Source organism: Triturus cristatus, chromosome 1_1, assembly GCF_964204655.1.
Source record: "Triturus cristatus chromosome 1_1, aTriCri1.1, whole genome shotgun sequence".
NCBI classification, from domain to species: domain Eukaryota; kingdom Metazoa; phylum Chordata; class Amphibia; order Caudata; family Salamandridae; genus Triturus; species Triturus cristatus.
The window spans coordinates 727776405-727795539 of record NC_140579.1 but is presented as its reverse complement, the minus strand read 5'-3'; the positions used below and the strand labels follow the sequence as shown (position 1 = coordinate 727795539).

Below are 19135 nucleotides of genomic sequence, written 5' to 3'. Positions count from 1 at the left end.
CTGCAGCCCCCGAGCCCTGCATGGGCAGGCGGGAACCCTAGCGCGAAGGCTCGGGGTTGGACAGATGGGAGTCCTTTCAGTCCCGGCCATCTGGTTGCACCTCTCCCCTCGGCCATGTGGTCGCGCGCAATGCTTTCCAATGGGGCGACCAGATGGACGGGCCGGCCTGGAAGTCCCGATGAGGGCTCATTTGACTCCCGGCTCTCAGTCAGGGCTCCAGGAGGTCGGGTGCATCCGCGCCTAGGGTCCCATCCGTCACTCGGAGCGCACGGGTTACAAGAAAGGTGGGTAGCCTTCCTCCAGATTAGTAGGGGCAGGGTATGCCGGAACACCCCTCCGGGGCTGGTGGTTCTTTGCCGGGGACCAGATGGGCTATGCCCGGGCAACATCCTCCCAGGCGTCCGGGGATCCCTCCTCAGGCCCGCTGAGTGGAAAATTGCCCGGGACGGGCTCCACAGTGCCCCGGGCAGTCCACGCTCCGGTGGTCCTCGAAGTGCCTGAGGCCCAGCCGGGGTCACCGAGCCCCCCGGGAAGCAGAGCCCCCAGAGCCATGCGTGGGTGGGCAGGCAGGAGCCCTACCGCTATGGCTTGGCTCTGAGCGGGCAGACAGGAGTCCTTTCAGTTGCCGGCCATCTGGTCGCTCCTTTCCCCTCGGCCATCTGGTCGCGCGCAATGCTTTCCAATGGGGTGACCAGATGGCCGGGCCGGCCTGGAAGTCCCGGTGGGGGTCCATTTGCCTCCCGGATCCCAGCCAGGGCTCCAGGAGGCCGGGCGTGTCCGTGCCTAGGGTCCCCTCTGTCACTTGGAGCGCGCGGGTTACATGAAAGGGGGGTAGCATTCCTCCAGATTAGTTGGGGCAGGGTATGCCGGAAGACCCCTCCGGGGCTGGCGGTTCTTTGCGGGGGACCAGATGGGCTACGCCCGGGCAACATCCTCCCAGGCGTCCGGGGCTTCCCTCCTCCGGCCCGCGGCATGGAAAAGTGCCAAGGGACGGGCTCCACAGGTCCCGGGCAGTCCTCCCCCCGGGCTCGAGAGCTCCGTTGGTCCTCCCCATGCCTGAGGCCCAGCCGGTGTCCCCGAGCCCCCCGGGAAGTAGAGCCCCCCGAGCCCTTGGTTCAGGCAGGAGCCCTACCGCTATGGCTCGGCTATGGGCGGGCAGACGGGAGTGCTTTCAGTTGCCGGCCATCTGGTCGCTCCTTTCCCCTCGGCCATCTGGTCACGCACAATGCTTTCCAATGGGGCGACCAGATGGCCGGGCCGGCCTGGAAGTCCCGATGAGGGTCCATTCGCCTCCCAGATCCCAGCCAGGGCTCCAGGAGGCCGGGCGCGTCCGCACCTAGGGTCACCTTCGTCATTCGGAGCATGCGGGGTACAAGAAAGGGGGGTAGCCTTCCTCCGGATTAGTAGAGGCAGGGTGTGCCAGAAGACCCCTCCGGGGCTGGCGGTTCTTTGCGGGGGACCAGATGGGCTACGCCCGGGCAACATCCTCCCAGGCGTCCGGGGCAATCCTCCTCCGGCCCGCGGCATGGCAAAGTGCCAGGGACGGGCTCTACGGGTCCCGGGCAGTCCTCCCCCTGGGCGCCCGGGCCCGAGAGCTCCGTCGGTCCTCCCCCTGCCTGAGGCCCAGCCGGTGTCCCCGAGCCTCCCCGGGAATTAGAGCTCCCTGAGCCCTTGGTTCAGGCGGGAGCCCTACCGCTATGGCTCGGCTCTGGGCGGGCAGACGGGAGTCCTTTCAGTTGCCGGCCATCTGGTCGCTCCTTTCCCTTCGGCCATATTGTCGCGCGCAATGCTTTCCAATAAGGGGGGCCAGATGGCCGGGCCGGCATGGAAGTCCCGATGAGGGTCCATTTGCCTCCCGTATGCCAACCAGGGCTCCCGGAGGCCGGGTGCGTTCGCCCCTAGGGTCCCCTCCGTCACTCGGAGCGTGCGGGTTTCAAGAAAGGGGGGTAGCCTTCCTCCGGATTACTAGGGACAGGGTACTCTGGGACCCCTCTCGGTCCTCAGCCGGCAGCTGCATGGGCCCGGATGCCACCCCAGCCCTGGTTCTGTCCCGGGGCCTGCTGCGTGGCAGGGTGCCCAGGACAAGGGGTCCAGAGGGCCCGGGGAGGCTTTCCCTGCCCCTGCGGTCCTGGGAGCCCCGGCTGGGTCCAGGGGCCCAGCCGGGCCCCGGGTCGGGGGCTCATGCCCTGGGCCCCGTCCTGTGGCACTCCCAAAGGCCCGGGATGGGGTTCCGTTGTGGCCCCTCGCTCGGCTGGGTTCAGGAGCTCCGGCCGGGCCCCTGAGGGCCCGGGGGGGGGGGGCGGCCTCCCCACCCCGGGCTCCGTCCTGGGTCCTGCCGCGTGGTAGGGTGCCTGGGACGGGGCCCGGAGAGCCCGGGGAGTCTTCCTCTGCGCCTGCAGTCCTGGGATCCCCGGCTGGGTCCAGGGGCCCGGCTGGCCCTGGGTCGGGGGCTCCGGCCCCGTACCCCGTTCCCCGGCCTGCGGCACTGCCAAAGGCCTGGGATGGGGTACCGTTGTGCCCGGGAGCCTCCCCTCGCTCGGCTGGGTTCAGGAGCTCCAGCCGGGCCCCTGAGGGCCCCAGGGAGGGCGGCCTCCCCACCCCGGGCTCCGTCCTGGGTCCTGCCGCGTGGCAGGGTGCCCAGGACGGGGTCCGGATAGCCCGGGGAGTCTTCCCCTGCGCCTGCGGTCCTGGGATCCCCGGCTGGGCCCCGGGTCGGGGGCTCTGGCCCTGGGCCCCGTCACCCGGCCTGCAGTACTCCCAAAGGCCTGCAACGGGGTTCCTTTGTGGCCGGGGAGCCTCCCCTCGCTCGGGTGGGTTCAGGAGCTCCGGCCGGGCCCCTGAGGGCCCCGGGGAGGGCGGCCTCCCCACCCCGGGCTCCGTCCTGGGTCCTGCCGTGTGACAGGGTGCCCGGGGCGGGGTCCGGAGTGCCCGGGGAGGCTTCCCATGCGCCTCTGGGCCTGGGAGCCCCGGCTGGGTCCAGGGGCTCCGGCCCCTGGCCCCGTCCCCGGGCCTGCGGCACTGCCAGAGACCCGGGACGGGGTTCCGTTGTGCCTGGGGAGCCTCCCCTCGCTCGGCTGGCTTCAGGAACTCCAGCCAGGCCCCTGAGGGCCCTGGGGAGGGCGGACTGGGAGCCCCAGCTGGGTCCAGGGGCCCGGTCGGGCCCCGGGTCGGGGTCTCTGGCCCGGGCCCCATACCCGGCCTGCGGCACTGCCAAAGGCTCGGGACGGAGTTCCGTTCTGGCCGGGGAGCCTCCCCTCGCTCGTCTGGGTTCAAGAGTTCCGGCCGGGCCCCTGGGTGCCCCGGGGAGGGCGGCCTTCCCCTGTGCCTGTAGTCCTGGGAGCCCCGCTGGGTCCAGGGGCCCGGCTGGGCCCCGTGCCGGGTGCTGTGGCCCTGGGCCCCGTCTCCCGGCCTGCCGCTCTGCCAAGGGCCCGGGACTGGGGTATGTCGGTCCCGTGCAGGCATCCCCTGCTTGTCAAGGTTTTCTGCGGGCCCCGGGTCGGAGGGCCCATCGGGTCCCCCGCGCAGCCTTCATGGCTGGGGCCCAGCTGGGGCCCTGGGCCTCCGGTCCCCCATGCCCCGGCACCCGCTCACTCATTTGTTGGGGCAAAGAGCGGCCAGATGGCTTCCCTTCCGAGCCCGGCCATCAGGTCGCACCTTTCCCCTCGGCCATCTGGTCGCGCCTGTCCCCTCGGCCATCTGGTCACGGACGTCCATTCGGCAATCTGGTCACGCATGTCCCTTTGGCCATCTGTTCGCGCGCAATGCTTTCCAATGGGGTGACCAGATGGCCGGGCTTGCCTGGAAGTCTCGATGAGGGTCCATTTACTTCCCGGATCCCAGCGAGGGCTCCAGGAGGTCGGGTACATTCGTGCCTTGGGTCCCCTCTGTCACCTCGTGCGCATGGATTACAAGAAAGGGGGGTAATTTTCCTCCGGATTACTAGGGAGAGGGTCAGTCAGACCTCCGTGAGGTCCAGCGATTCTGAAACAGGGGAAGGCAGACCCGGGGCCCGCCCGCCGGTGTTAAATGGTAGCGGCAGTTTCAGTCGATAACCTTTCAAGTATTGCCCGGCGGTAATCGCCTCTTATACCATTCGATGATTAACCAACAAAAGAGGCAGGCGCCGGAGACTGGAAGGCAGGAAACAAAGTTTTATTCCGTCGGAGCAGAACACATCAGATCGGACAGCAAGGTATCGTCTTGAGGTGCTCTCTCTGCATCTCTGAGACCTGGTCTCTTATACACACATTTTTGACTTTATTACCGGTTTATTGTACATGGCACATTCTTGAGATTGCTTTGATACATGAAAGAACATCCTCGGAATCCCCGGCTCGGATCCGCTCCCACACATAACTACAGTGGAAGTCCCCACCCCACCCACAGTAGGAGATGGCTATCACACAGCTGGACATTCCGCCAATTCCCGTGGGTGTGTGCGACTGGTCGGGTCTTCAGGGGGTGGGGGCCTTGATCTACTGTAATCCCTTTGATGTGAGGTGTTTCCCTTACAGTAGGGGCAATAAACTGCATCCGCAGGGCTAGGTGATGGCCTGGGATCGGTTCGGAAAATCGGGCGCAGAGGAAGGGGGTTATCAAAAGGATGTATGACCATGTATGGGATGAAAAGGAGGTGTTGGTCAGGCACGGGATGTGGTTCCATGGCAGGGTCGCGCAGAAGGAGAGGGTTTATGGCCCATGTATAAGAGAGCGGGGGGGGTGGCCGGCGCGCGGGGGATGTTTGCAGCACCTGAGGGATGCGCTGGCGATCGGCAATGAGACCATGGTGCCTAAAATGGCCGTCGCGCATTTTCTGCGTGTGGCGCTTGGGGAGAGACAAGATGGCGCAGATAATGTTCAGATACGAACTAAATTTCCACAGTCCTCCCTTTTAACATATCTCGCCAGCTTGTTTAGTTCGGATCTATCCCCATAATACCATGTACTTCTACTTCGTACAGGGCTTTCATTCGTTCTGCTTCAAAGTTCAGAGTCTTAGGGCAGATGTAGTTCGTGAAAAGTGAACATAAAGGTGGCAAGCACTGAATCCCCAGACAGCACCCACACAGTATCACAATTGGTATCATGATAAATGTAAACAACCTCCACCCCCAACTTTTAATAGTGTCCCAAAAACCAACTCCCAAGCGACCATCCTTCTTGCTCCTGATGAACCTCTGCAGAAAGTCTGTGGAGGTGTTCAATCGCCTTGTAGACCGAGGGTGAGTTATCCGGTACGTAGGTACAACAGCTGGACCCAATGATGCGGCATGCTCCTCCACGATCAGCCAGAACCACGTCTAGAACGAGGCGGTTCTGAAGAGCTACCAGGCGGACGGCCTGAAGCTCAGCGGTGTTGTTGGTGAGGATGCCGGCTGTAATGTTCATTGTGGTTTCGACTGCCTGGGTTAGGTGCTGGATGGCACGGCTGTTTGCCATTGGACCCCACAGTGGAACAAGTCCCTTTACTGCATCCATGAACTGTGCTCCAGTGGAGTCGGCTTGTACAATGTCCTTTGCACGTTTCTGCCGGTGATGGTTTGCTGGAGCCACATATGTTGGAGGAAGGATAAAAGCGATGTATTAGGTGCCTCCCCAACCTTTCGGAAGCCAGGTGTAGGCCTTAGTACCACAGACGAAGTACATATTTGGGGAGGTAACAAAGGAGGGTGGGTCAACTGAGTCCAATGTTCGGGTGATGAGACAGGAACTGTGGCCTACCGGCTGTGTTCCTAGGCCTTCGAGGCACACCAGACCTGTGATGTTGACGACGGATAGGGCCACTGTTAGGGTGGCGGCCGTTCGTTTCCGGAGGTAAGAGAAGGTGAGTCTGGCTGGGTTGTTGAACACCTGCATTTCAACTCGCTCCTTGGCAGGGATGTCCATATGGAAAGAGGTGTTTGATCTCAGAGGACAAAAGGGGGCAGAGGTTTTTCCAGTTTGGTTCAGCCAGAACCCATGATAGAAGTGCGACACAGTTTTGCCGGAAGTGGCATGGTCCTTGTAACTTTCTTGCAGGAGGATTAGCCAAGCGAGGCAGGAGACATGGACAGAGAAGGGCGAAGGGATGAAAGGGATAGAATGTCCAGTGACATGTGGTAGCAATCCACAGATCCAGCAGTTAGTTGCATTGGCGGCAAGATTGTGTTGGTGGAGCAGTTGCACAAAAGAGTTATTCCAGAACTCCTTACGTCTTTCTCGGAGTTGGGGTGAAAGTGAAATCAGATGGTGTTCTTTCATGGTGGTGGGTTGAGCAGTGGTCAGCAATGTCTTATGAGCGGGTGCGTTTTCTTCCATGATCCAGAAAGTGACCATGAGAAGGAGGCAAAGGAGAAGGGTAATAAAAAGTGCAATAGTCTTTGAGCTGTGCACTTTGTCAGTCTTTGGGTTTTTGTAGTGGATCTTCGGACGTCCGGTTGCTTCCATCATCTTCATGTCGGGCGCTTCCATCACCTTCAAGGGACTCGGTAGCGGGCAGAACCACAGACTTTGTTTAGTTTCTCTCCTGGAGGCCTTTGAGGTGACTAGGCTACCGCTCTGAGATTTCAACTTAGTTCGTGGTCTGCTTAGCCGAAGTTCCCTCCTTTCGTCGTAGGTTATACCCTTCTTTGGATGGCACAGTGGGATCGGGACATTCAGTCAATTCAAGTGTCTCTGTATTCGGGTAGCAGCTTAGGGATGGTCGGTCTTTGTCCAGAAGTTCCTCTTGGGCGGTGATGTTGTCGGTGGTCGTCAGGGTCGATGATACCTTCTTGCAGTGGTGTGCATGCAGCCAATTACGTTTCCCCTCCACTCGAAGAGCTGTTCGGGTGGTGATCAGGACTTGCAGAGGGCCCGTCCACCGGGGCTCCAGACTCTTGGTGCGCTGGAAGTTGTGCACTAGGACAAAGTCACCGGGTTGGATGTCGTGTCCGGGGCCCCTGGAAGCATCGGGAATGGCTTGCAGCACCTGCTGATGGATAACAGACAACGTTTTAGTTAGAGTGTACAGATAGTCAGACATGAGGACGTCCGGGACGTCGTGAATGGATGCTGGTTTTGGTGCAGTCCAAAGGTTCATGGGTCCCCCGAAGACGACCTCGTAGGGGGTTAAGTGGTGTTTGGTAGGAGTGGAACGCATTGATAGCAATGCTAGTGGGAGGGCGTCTGGCCATTTCAGTCCTGTGGTGGCAACTATTTTGGCTAGTTTGAGTTTCAATGTGGCATTATGTCGCTCAACCAAGCCTGCAGATTGGGGGTTGAAGACCGCATGAAACTTCTGTTTTACACCCAACCCTTTTAAGATGAGTTGGATAACTTCAGCTACGAAGTGGGGGCCGTTGTCGCTCCACAAAATTCGACAAAGGCCGTAACGGGGGAAGAATTCTTTCAGTAGTACTTTTGCGGTAGTCATAGCAGTGTTGTCGCGGGTTGGGTAGGCTTCCACCCATTTGCTGAAGGCGCACACAACGACAAGCACGTACTTCAGGGTTTGGCACCTTTCTAACTGAATGTAGTCCATCTGTAGGACCTCAAAGGGGTGACTAGGAACCCCAAACCCTCCCCGGGGTACAGCAGTTCCTTTACCAGGGTTGTGTTGGAGGCATATCAGACATTGTTGGACTAGGCGTTTAGCTGAGTCTGAGATTTTGTTGTTGTGCCAGACTTTGGAGATGAGTTCAATCATGGGGGCAGACCCTATGTGTGCGGGGGAGTGTGTCATGGTCAGCATGGGAATCAGGTATGAGTCAGGTAGCAACCATTTGTTCGTGTCTCTAGTTCGCCAGCAGCCTTCATCGTCTTTCAATCCCACCCGTGCCCATTCAGTCAATTCATGTGGTGAGCTGGCCAATTGTATGTCTCTAATGGTTTCCCTAGCATCCTTCCATTTTTCAGTTTGTGACCTGGTCACGTACATGCGTGTCGTTGACCTATTCTCGGCTGTGGTTCGGGCAGTGATGTCAGCCAGCGCATTTCCCTGTCCTATAATGTCCGTCACCTTTTTGTGTGCCTGGCAGTTGATCACAGCTAGCCGTGTGGGGAGGAGGACTGCTTCGGTCAGAGCGGAGACTAGATCTCCATGTAGGATGGGTGTGCCATGGAAAGTCAGGAATCCTCTCTCCTTCCATAGGAGCCCAAAGTGGTGAACCACCCCGAAGGCGTACTGGCTGTCGGTGTAAATGTTTGCGGTTGTCCCCGCTGCTAGGATGCATGCTCGTGTGAGAGCAATCAGTTCAGCCGCCTGTGCGGATCGCTGTGTGATGCGGGCTGTCTCAACAACTGTTCGGGCCGTGGTGACTGCATAGGCGGCTGAAGTGGTGCCGTCGGGGAGCTTGATGCATGAGCCATCTACCCACAGCTCTCCGTCAGGATCTGGGAAGGCAGTATCTCAGAGGTCAACCCTACTCTTGGTCTGTTCGTCGGTGAGGGTCACACAGTCATGTATAAGGGACGCATTGGGGTCATTGTCAGGGAGAGGTAGCAGAGTGGCTGGGTTCAGAGTGGTGCATCGTTTCAACGTGATGTGGGGTGCAAGCAGAGTCAGTTCATAACCAGTCAGTCATGCGCTAGTCAGGTGTTGAGTCTTAGTCTGGTTCAGGAGGGTGTCAACTGCATGGGGTACCAGCACGGTGAGGGGGTTTGAAAGCACGATCCCCTCACTTTGTCGGATAGAGACAGCAGCGGCGGCTACCGCTCGAAGGCAGGCGGGCAAAGCTCTGGCTACAGGGTCAAGAGTGGCAGAGAAGTAGGCACAAGGGCTTGCTTGGGACCTATGGACTGGGTTAGAACAGACAACGCGCATCCCTCCCTTTCGTGGGTGAAGAGGGAGAAAGGTTTAGTGTAGTCTGGGGTTCCTAGGAGTGGTGCTGAGCAAAGGGCATCTCGTAATTCTTTGAAGGAGGATTGGCATTCGGGTGTCCAGGGGAGGGGGAAGGGGACATCTTTAGCCAACAGGGAAAGCAGAGGTTTTACAATAAGACTGAAGTTTGGCAACCACTGTCGACAGAAGGAGGTGAGGCTTACCAGAGACTGCACTTGCTTCTGAGTTTTGGGAACAGGGGTTTCTAGGATGGTCTGAAATCGGTCAGGTGTAAGCTTCCTCCCATCTTTGGATAGGAGGTGGCCTAGGTATGTCACTTGGGGTTGGCGGAATTGCAACTTCTTCCTGGAGACCTTGTGACCGTTCTCCGCGAGGAAGTGGAGGAGGTGGATGGTGGCTGTGACTGCAAGCGGAGTGGTGTCAGCCGCCAAAAGAATATCATCGACGTACTGTATTAACACCACTCCGTCCGGTAGTTGAACTGCATCCAGTTGTCTCTTGAGGGCTTGGCTATATATGCTGGGACTCTCAGTGTAGCCCTGTGGTGCCCTACAAAACCTGTACGAATGGGCTTTTAAGGTGAAGCCGAAAAGGTAGCGGCTGTCTGGGTGGATGGGGATGGAAAAGAATGCGTTCTTGAGATCAATAACGGTAAAGGTAGTGGCAGTGGATGGAATCAGGGTGAGGATGGTGATGATATCTGAGACTACGGGGTACTGAGGTATGACTACTTTGTTAACCTCTCGTAAGTCGACAATGAAGCGGTATGCTTTCTCATCTCCCTCGCCTTGCTTCTTAACAATGGGTAGGATAGGGCTGTTGCAAACATTACTAACTACTTCTTCTACCACTCCTGCATCGACTAGGGACTGGATGATTTCCACCAACGCCTTCTCGCCTTCGGGCGATATCCGATACTGTGGAAGCTTTGGGAGCACTGCGTACGGTCGGACAGTTATGTGTACAGGGTCGATCACCATGCGTCCTACGTCTGAGTCGGTTTTAGCCCATAGATGTGTGGGTAATGTGTCAAGTAGGGACAGGTCAGCATCGGTTATGGAGAACATACGTCGTGCGAGACAAGGCCTGAACAGATCTGGGTTATCGTGCAGTATGACTCGAACTCCGTCTGGGGAACATCTGATGGTAGCCCGGAAATGTTTTAGTAAATCAAGACCCATAATGGCGTCGGGGGTGTTGGAGGAGAGCAGGAATGTCGTGTCAGTGGTGTTATTTTCCAAGTCAAAGGAGATTGGTGCGGACAAGGGATTAGTGGAGGGTGTTCCATCAAAGCCTATTGAGGTTACATGTGAGCCAGACAAGGGTGCCCTTGGGATCAGCCGCTTAGATAGCGCACTACGTGTCGCCCCAGTATCTACCAAAAATGGAGACTTTGTGCCCAGGACCTTAGCAGTGACGTAAGGACCTTGCTGGTCAACACGGAGTTCGACTGGATCCCTCCCTTGCCCCTGGCGGTCCTATGCAAAGTCATGGGTGTTTTCGTAGTCGGACTGCTGGCACTGGTTCTGTCGGGGGCGGTCGAAGGTATTTGGTCTGTCTGGCCTGTCGTTGGTGGTGTCGTTCGTGTACCCTCGTCCCTGTCCTCTATTTCTGGGGCTGTTTGTTATGTCTCTTGTGTCCCTATTCTTGTTCATATCCAGAAGGACCGGGCACTGGGATTTCCAGTGTCCGAACCCTTTACAGAACGCACACTGATTCTCGTCTAAGTCCCTGCGTCCAGCGTAGGGTGTGGGTGCATGGTCTCTAGGGGGTAGTTTTCTAGGAGCAGTCGGTTGGTAGTTTCCCTTGGGAGGTTCCCTTCCTATGGTCACCCCTTGCAACTGTGCGATCATTACCCTTTCCTTCAGCTCCTTTTTCTTTCTTTCGGACGCCCTATCGTTCTCATTCTTTTGGTGTTCGTAGTACTGGGCCATCTGGAGGATAGCCGCGGGTTTGGAGGCTGCCCAACTACACTCGCTGGTCTGTAACTTCTGGGAGACTTCCTGTGACAGACCCTTCACATAATTCTGGACAAAGAGGTGATGTCCGGTTGCAGTGGTCATGTCCTGGCCACTATAATCGGAAAACACTATCTCGAATCGAGAGAAGTATTCGGATACATCCTCCTGGGGTTTCTGGCGGCAAGCCGTCACTATCGACCAGTCTACCTTCCTTTCTGGGATTAGGGTCTTTAATTTCTGAACAATCTTGTCTGGGAGTTCCAATATGGCCTTTAGAGGTTTCTGTCCAGGTTCTCGCTGCTTGTCTATGGTATCGAGTTGTACCCAGGTATATCCGAACGGCTCAGCGTGGTCGACTTTCCGGATTTGCTTCCACACATCAGCCGGCAGACATAACCCGAAGAACAAATCGATATCCGCCAAGGTCATTATAGTTGAACCTAAGGCAGTACCTAGTTCTGTGTAAAAGGCAGTCGGGTTCTTTCTTAAGTCGGGTAGGGTTTTTCTAAAGGTCAGGATGTCTTGTCGGTCCCATGGCTGATAGACCCAGTTATATACAACCCTTCCCTTTGCATCTTGGTGGTTGATGTCATCGTGTGTTCCCTGACCTCGTGGGGGGACCCAGTAAGGAGCGGCTTCCTTGATGGGCATCATGGTATCAGCTTTTCCTGCCTGGGGTTCAGTCGCTATGGGGGTTTCTGTCTTGGTCGTCCGCCTGTGTTCTTGAAGATGTCGGAAGACTTCGAGTGTACGTGTGAAGAGGTCCGTCACATCGCCCTCTCCCTCTTCCCCAATATCAACCTTTCTATACAAGGTTGCTAAGCCTTCGGGACCTCTATCCTGGTACCTATCCTGATAGGCATTCAGAGTGTGATAACAAAGTCGTACGACAAAGTGTCGTCTGTGGTTGTCGGCATACGAGTTATACATATCGGTCACATATTCCTCACTTTCCTTCCGTTCTACTAGTGTTCTCACTACCTTATCGATTCCGGCTCGTTCACCCTTTGTTAGCCGATTCATTCTGGCGGAATCTTTCTTTCTCGTCTCAGGGTCATCTAACGTTATTGCTAACGTTGTGTTCAGTACAAAAGGCTCGGCTGGCGCGGAGGCCGTGAGGACCGAGGCCCTGGTACTGCTTTCGCTTGCGTTCGGGGGTTGTGGGTGCTGCACTATAGGTTGGGAGGGAGCGTATGGAGGGGGCATGTAGATGATCGGAGGACCTAATAGCAATTCATTGTTCGCCCGTGGCTTGGAAGGCAACTCAGGGTAGAGCGTAGAGGGGGTCCTAACAGGGCACTGGCCTGACGTTTCAGATTCTTGTTTTTGTTTAGCTTCCTTTCTCTCCTTTATTTCTTCCTCTAACTTTCTAGCGACAAGGTGAGCTGCCTTTCGTAGTTCTTTTTCTGCCTTTACTTCTTCTCTCTTTTTCCGTTGCGTTGTTTCTTTGGGCCACATGCCGATACTGTCGAGCATAGTGGGCGTCGTTTTATTGCTACGTAGAGCTATTTCTAGCGTTTCTATTTTATGGTCATCAAAGGATCCCATCAGTGGCCACTGACTTTCGGAGTCCTTCTTTGTATATTTATGCCATAGTTTGCTATAAGCTACAGCGACTAGTCCATATTTAGTAAACATGTCCTTATTAGGGGTGCCTTCCAGTGGAGCCGGATGGTTCATCTCTAATAAGCGGTCCGGACAGAACCAACTACCAATCAGTGGGGAGAAGATAGGCATGACGGGTTACAACGGGGACAAAAGTCTGCACTACCTATCTTTTCACTGCTTCTTTCTTACAATGCACGCCGTGAATCCAATTTTTCTTTCTTTCGACTTTGACTGCTGTTCTCGTGGTCAAAAGCACCAAACGAGGCTCCTTCCACCTGGACTCCAGATTTCTCGTCCTTTGGAAATTCTTGGTGCAGACCCAGTCACCTGGCCGAATGGAATGACCTGGATCTGTGGAAGGTAAAGTACTCTGAACCTGTTGATGGAGAACACGCAATTTAGTCGTAAGATCATGCAAAATTCTTTCAGTAAAATTTTAGCTGCGGATAAGGCTGTGTTGTCTTTTAGAGGGTATGCTTCTATCCATCCTGAAAAGGCGCATACTACCACCAGAACGTATTTGAGATTGTTGCATCGTTCCATGTGTATGTAATCGATCTGCAACACTTCAAATGGATATGTCGGAGGAGCAAAGTGACCCGCTGGAGTTGGGGTTCCCTTTCCCGGATTGTACATTAAACAAACAATACAATGTTTCACTACATTGTCGGCACACTTTGGGATTCCTTCATTTTGCCACACTGGAGCCAGAAGTTTGCATATGCCTTTTGCACTTAAGTGGGCTGGACCATGCGCCATAGTAACCACTGGGAGTACATAGGCATCTGGTAACAGCCAACGTTGGTGTTCAGATAATTCCACCCAACAACCCATCTCATCTAACATTCCCGTACTTTCTTTCCACCTACTTAATTCCTTTTTTGTAGCCTCTTCCTGAATCGATTTTACACTTTCTACTGTATTCTCATACATTCCCCTCTCTCTGACCCAATTCGCAGGACCCGCCACATACATTTTATTTGTAGCGTCTCTCGCTGTCTTTTTCGCTACTTCATCTGCAAATGCATTTCCTCGGCCAACATCATCTGTAATCTTTTTGTGCGCACTACACTTCACAATCGCTATTTGGGTGGGTAAGGCAAGGGACTCAAGAAGATCAGTCACTAGCTGACCATGTTGTATTTTAGTGCCATGTGAAGTGAGGAATCACCTCTCCTTCCAAAGACGCCCAAAATTGAACGCTACACCAAAGGCGTATTGACTGTCGGTGTATACGTTCCCTTTTGACAATACACATGCTCTCGTTAAAGCTATCAGTTCTGCTGCTTGAGCTGAATTGTGTCTGATGCGTGCTGTTTCCACAACTGTATGTAAAGTAGTTACAGCATAGGCTGAAACTGTATCTCCATTAGGCATTTTAAAACAAGAACCATCTACCCATAGAGTTCCATCTGGATTCTCTAGCGGCGTATCTCTTAAGTCAATTCTTCCTTTTGTCTCTTCCTCGGTACGGAAGAAACAATCATGTTGCTCCTCAACACTTTTCTCATCTGGAAGGGGCAACAGAGTAGCCGGATTTAGGGTATTACATCGTTTGATGTGTACGTGACTAGCCAAAAGCGTCAGCTCGTATCCGGTTAGACGAGCACTCGTAAGATGCTGCGTTTTCATTCTGTTTAGTAAAGTATCCACTGCATGTGGTACCATGACAATGAGAGTGTTATCCAACACCACTCCAGCAGACTGTCGAATAGAAATTGCTGCTGCTGCTGTCGCTTTGAGACAACTAGGCAATGCTTTAGCTACGGGATCTAACGTAGCCGAAAAATAGGCACATGGCCGCTGTTTGTCTCCAAATTGCTGTGTTAGAACTGACAACGCACAACCCTCTCTCTCATGAACATAGAGTGTAAAAGGCTTACTGTAATCAGGGGTGCCTAGTACAGGAGCAGAACACAGAACAGTACGTAAGTCAGTGAAACTCCTCTGACACTCGTCAGTCCAAGGAAGGGGCTGAGGCGTATCTTTCAAAGTAAGTGCCAGCAAAGGCTTGGCCAACAGAGAGAAGTTAGGGATCCACTGCCTACAGTAAGAGGTAATACCCAGAAAGGCACAAACTTCCCTCTGTGTGGATGGCACAGACATTTGCGTACTCGTCTGAATTCGTTCTGGGGTTAATCGTTGTCCCTCCTTTGATAGGATATGACCCAAGTAGGTAACCTCTCGACGGACATATTGTAATTTGGAAGGTGAAACCTTATGATTCAGATTAAACAAGTGGCGTAACAATGCAACAGTGACATTTTTGCAAATATCTTCTGAATCAGCAGTGATCAACAAGTCATCCATGTATTGTATAAGAGCAGCACCAGATGGCAAATAAAAAGTATCAAGATGACATTTTAAAGTTTGGCTGTAAATGGAAGGACTTTCACAATAGCCCTGAGGTGCGCCATTGAACTGGAAGCTTCGGCCTCCAAGAGAGAAGCCAAAAATGTCCCTACTCTCTTCTGCAATGGGAATACTAAAGAAGGCATTCTTTAGATCGATAACAGAAAACCAAGTCGCTGTGGAAGGTATCATTGTCAACAGAGCAGTGATATCTGGGACGACAGGAAATTGTGGTACAACAATTTTGTTTACCTCCTGAAGATCAATTACGAAACGATATACAGGAGGCTGAGATGGATCAGTGCGTTTAAGAACAGGAAGAATAGAACTATTGCATATGTTTCCTCTCGTTTCCTCAACCACATCCTTCTGAATCAAATCATGAATGATTTCCAAAAGCGCTTTTTCACCTTCAGTGGAAATTCTATACTGCGGAATACGAGGCAATTCAACATTAGGTTTGAGAGTGACAACATAAGGTGGATTCTCAAGACAGCCCACATCGTTCGGTCCCGTGGCCCTAAGCGTTGCCGGAAGAGAAAGCAATTCAGGTGGAAACTGATCTTTGGACAAATACATTGGAGAAATCAGTTTCTGTCCTAAAGTAAGATGTACACCAGAAGGAGAACAATATATCGTAGCATGCATTCTTTTCAAAAGGTCCAAACCCAACAGATTCTCACCGCAACCATTCGTCAACAGAAGTGGAGTTTCCAAATCATAAGGGCCAATTGAGATGGGCAGAGGGCAAGAAACCGGATTACGAACAGGGGCGCCAGAAAATCCTACAGATACGTTCGTTAAGCCAGACAAAGGTGCCCCAGGGAGTTTAGAATGAATGAATGAACTTCTCATCGCCCCAGTATCTAGAAGAAATGGCTCTAAAACACCCATTGTAGTGACGTTAACATAAGGTCCATTCTGATCTACTGGAATCGATACAACTCCCTTGCTTTGTCCATGGCTGTCCTAGTTAGCATGAAGACTTTCATTTCCGTTTTCAATATAATGTTCTTCATTGTAGTATCGAGTAGACCTAACATTTTGCTGATCAAAGTAATTCACGGAATTAGGAGGAAAGGCACGCTGTTCTTGAGTCAACACACCTCGACCTCTACCTCTGTTTGCTGATTGGAGGCTAGCACGACCTCGTGGAGCAGACAATGCTCCATTGTGCTGTAATAAAACCGGACAACTATTTTTAAAATGACCTTCTTCTCTAAAATAGGCACATTGATTAGGTCCTAACAAAGGTCGCGGATTGTATGGCTCAGGTTTTTGATATAACCTCTGAAACTGCGGAGGCTGTCGAAACTGAGGCTGAGCATGACAAGGAGGATAAGCTTGTTGCAAAAGAACCTTAGTTTTTAATTATTTCGTCTTTTTCTCTTGCTTTTCTTTTTCCTCTTTATCTCTGTTTTCATAATATTGTGCAGTAGCCAATATCTGGGCAGAAGAACAAACAGCCCATGAACTTTCAGAATCTTTCAATTTGTGTGACCGCTCGGGAAGCAAATTAAATACGAATTTGTCCACGAATAATCGCTGTGCACCCTCCGTGGCCATATCATGACCACTGTGATCAATAAATGTCTCTTTGAAACGAGTGAAGAAATCAGAGACACTTTCATCTTTCTTTTGTTTGCATGCCGCTAATTTATCCCAATTAACTCTCAATGCAGGCATCATCGTTTTCATTAATGTAATAATCCTACCAGGGAGTTCTGAAATCAAAGCATCAGGCTTTGCACCACCCACTTGGTCTCTATCTGTGGCAATTATAACATCCCAATTAGCACCTAATTCCTGTGCGTGATTCTCCTTGCGAATCTTAGCCCATATTGTCTGTGGGACTACATTTCCCATCAACATATCGATATCAGCTAAATTCATGATGCAAGCGTCAACGTCTGTGATAATTCTTTATAATAACCCGCAGGGTTTTTACGAGGATCCGGTAGAGTCTGTTTTAGGGCCAAAACTTCAGATCTCTTCCAGGGGACATGTACCCATATACGCTGAAAATGAGCAGGAATAGCTGGATTAGCACCTACTGCTGCAACCTCTTCCTTCCATACTGGAGGAACCTCTCTCATGGGATAATTTTTCAGTGTCAGTTTAACCGACGGATCAGAATCAAGGAAAGTCTGAGAGGATAATACGTTTCTAAAGGAAATAAGTGTCCTTATAGCATTTTCAACTTTGGAACCCACAATAAGTCCTTTATCAAAGTCAACCTGAACATCTAACCAGCCCTGTGGAACCGAATTTAAATTCGCATCCTCCCATTCTTTAATGAGAGTATCACACATTACATCGAAAACATATCTTTGCGTGGGTGCATTCCATTGTGAGAAGGTAGGCATGATATCAAATATACTGTTTTGGGGACCCTTTTTGATCCACCTATGTGCAAGAGATTCCAACCTCTCTCGTTCTTCCGAATCTGGGAACTGATTACGAGTCTGTCTTCGAGCAAAAGCCGGAGACACATTTAAAGCTTCAAAGAAAGGAGATAGAATACCAGTGACAGTGTCCGTAAGTCGCTTGCGCATGGACGGAGAATTGGACATGAGAATTGGAGACAAAGTATTAGGCGAACTCACAGGAGGAGAACCGATAATTGCAGATGGAGCAGAAGGCAAAGGAGATCGAAGATCAGGAGATGAGGGTAAAGAAGTCGAAGTTAATGGTAAAACTGGCAGAGGCGGGAATGCTGGAGGAGGTAAATGCGTAAGGGCCGGAACAGGCGGAGGTACCGCTGGCGGCTGAACAGGCAATTGGGGTGCATTGGCACTTTGTGCATAGGGCGGAGGCAATCTCAATAAGTGAGACATTAGGGGATCTTCTTCTAAATCTTTCTTGTTTTCGGAAGGGGAAACTGGCAACACCGGATAGCATTTATCTATTGCCATACGATGCTGTCTCTCTGAGATTTCTGTCGCATTAACAATTTCATCGTATTTAAATTGTTGGGCAGCCTGTATAATTGTCATACCCTGTGCTCTTCTATCTCGTTTTGCTTGCTTAATTTCTTTCTGTTTGGCTTCTTTACGCCAAAGGCGGAAAGAGTCAAACATTGCCGGCCGGGCTTTTCTTTTGAACAAGACTGCTTCTAAATTGTCTAACACATCAGGATCAAAACTACCATTTTCTGGCCATTTTAGAACACCATCTTTCTTTGTGTATCGGGTCCACGCCTCGTTAAAGGCAATGGGGCCAATACCATGTTTTGAATAGAGCTCATACGTGGGCGTTCCAACCGAAGGAACCGGACAAGAGTCCTCAAGCCGGGAATCCCTATTACAACCAAAGCAACAACATTTTCCAAACTTAGTCAGACCAGGCATCTCGTGATATCACTGGACTGTTCACAAACTTCAAGGGGGTAAAACTCAGTTTACGCAGCACAAATGCACTTACCCCTCGGCTTCGGCTATTGCAATAGTTGAATCTAAGAAACCAGAAGATCAAAGTAACTAAGAAAACAAAATTGTGGGAGCGACCCACCAAATACTTAACTAAGGACGTCTTCTCACGCCAACAGAGGCCCGTCTATCGTCACGCCTTACCATACATCACCAAAGGAAGGGCCAAGGCAGGGCGGCAGTCAGGGCAGCAGTCGTCAATAGCCGTCAGGAAAGAGTAACGTGGCTCGCGAATCCTCCGGAATTTTCTTGCGGGGTTCCTCACGACCTTCAGGCAGAACCGGTACCACTGAAGCCGCCCAACGTTGGGCGCCAGTTGAAGAACCAGAATCTTTTGGGCCTGGCGGCGCAGGGTACTCCTTAATCTCCTGGGTTCTCCTGCTCAGCTACACAGAGACACGGGACACTCTGTTAGGCGTTAGAAGATCAGATTTATTAGCTGAAGCTAGTACAGTTATCCCAGAAGTGCACAAGGTAGGTTCTTAGGAGACTGCCACTTCACTCCGTGGCACACAATCTTTTATACCATATAGGTAACATATACATTAACCAAATACACACCCAGAATATACAAGAAAGAGCCAATAAGAAAAGTTGAAAAACTGGACAGAACCAATAGGAAAGGTTTGAAAACAAAGTGTCAGATGACTCGAAGAAACCTCTCCTCCAACTATGTTTGTCACCCATCCCTCAAACTAATTCATTAACGGATTCGTAACTAACTTGCAGGTGGCGAGATACGTTTGTGTGTGTTGGAGGACAGTTGTGAAACGAGAGAATGCTAGCAGAGGACAGTGAAGGCCAGACGATAAGATAAAGTCAGAAAAGAATAGTGTGAACCAACAGATAGTTGAGACGGGGATTAGAAAAACCAGACAGGGATTAGTGTACTCGGCCAGTCCTAACACCAGCTTTGCAAATAGAGGCAGAAGGGTTATTTCGACACGAAGCTGCAGGAAAAGCAGAATAGACTTTGTTCGCCGTGC

General features: G+C 52.6%; 1 long non-coding RNA gene across 1 annotated transcript in view; it reads right to left on the bottom strand.

The window, feature by feature from the left end:
• Positions 1 to 19135, bottom strand: part of LOC146870964 (uncharacterized) — a 370126-nt gene that overhangs the window by 326949 nt on the left and 24042 nt on the right. The window contains exon 4 of the long non-coding RNA XR_014959485.1: positions 18294 to 18535. This is a non-coding gene — a long non-coding RNA (uncharacterized LOC146870964). The remainder of the gene's footprint in view (positions 1 to 18293; positions 18536 to 19135) is intronic.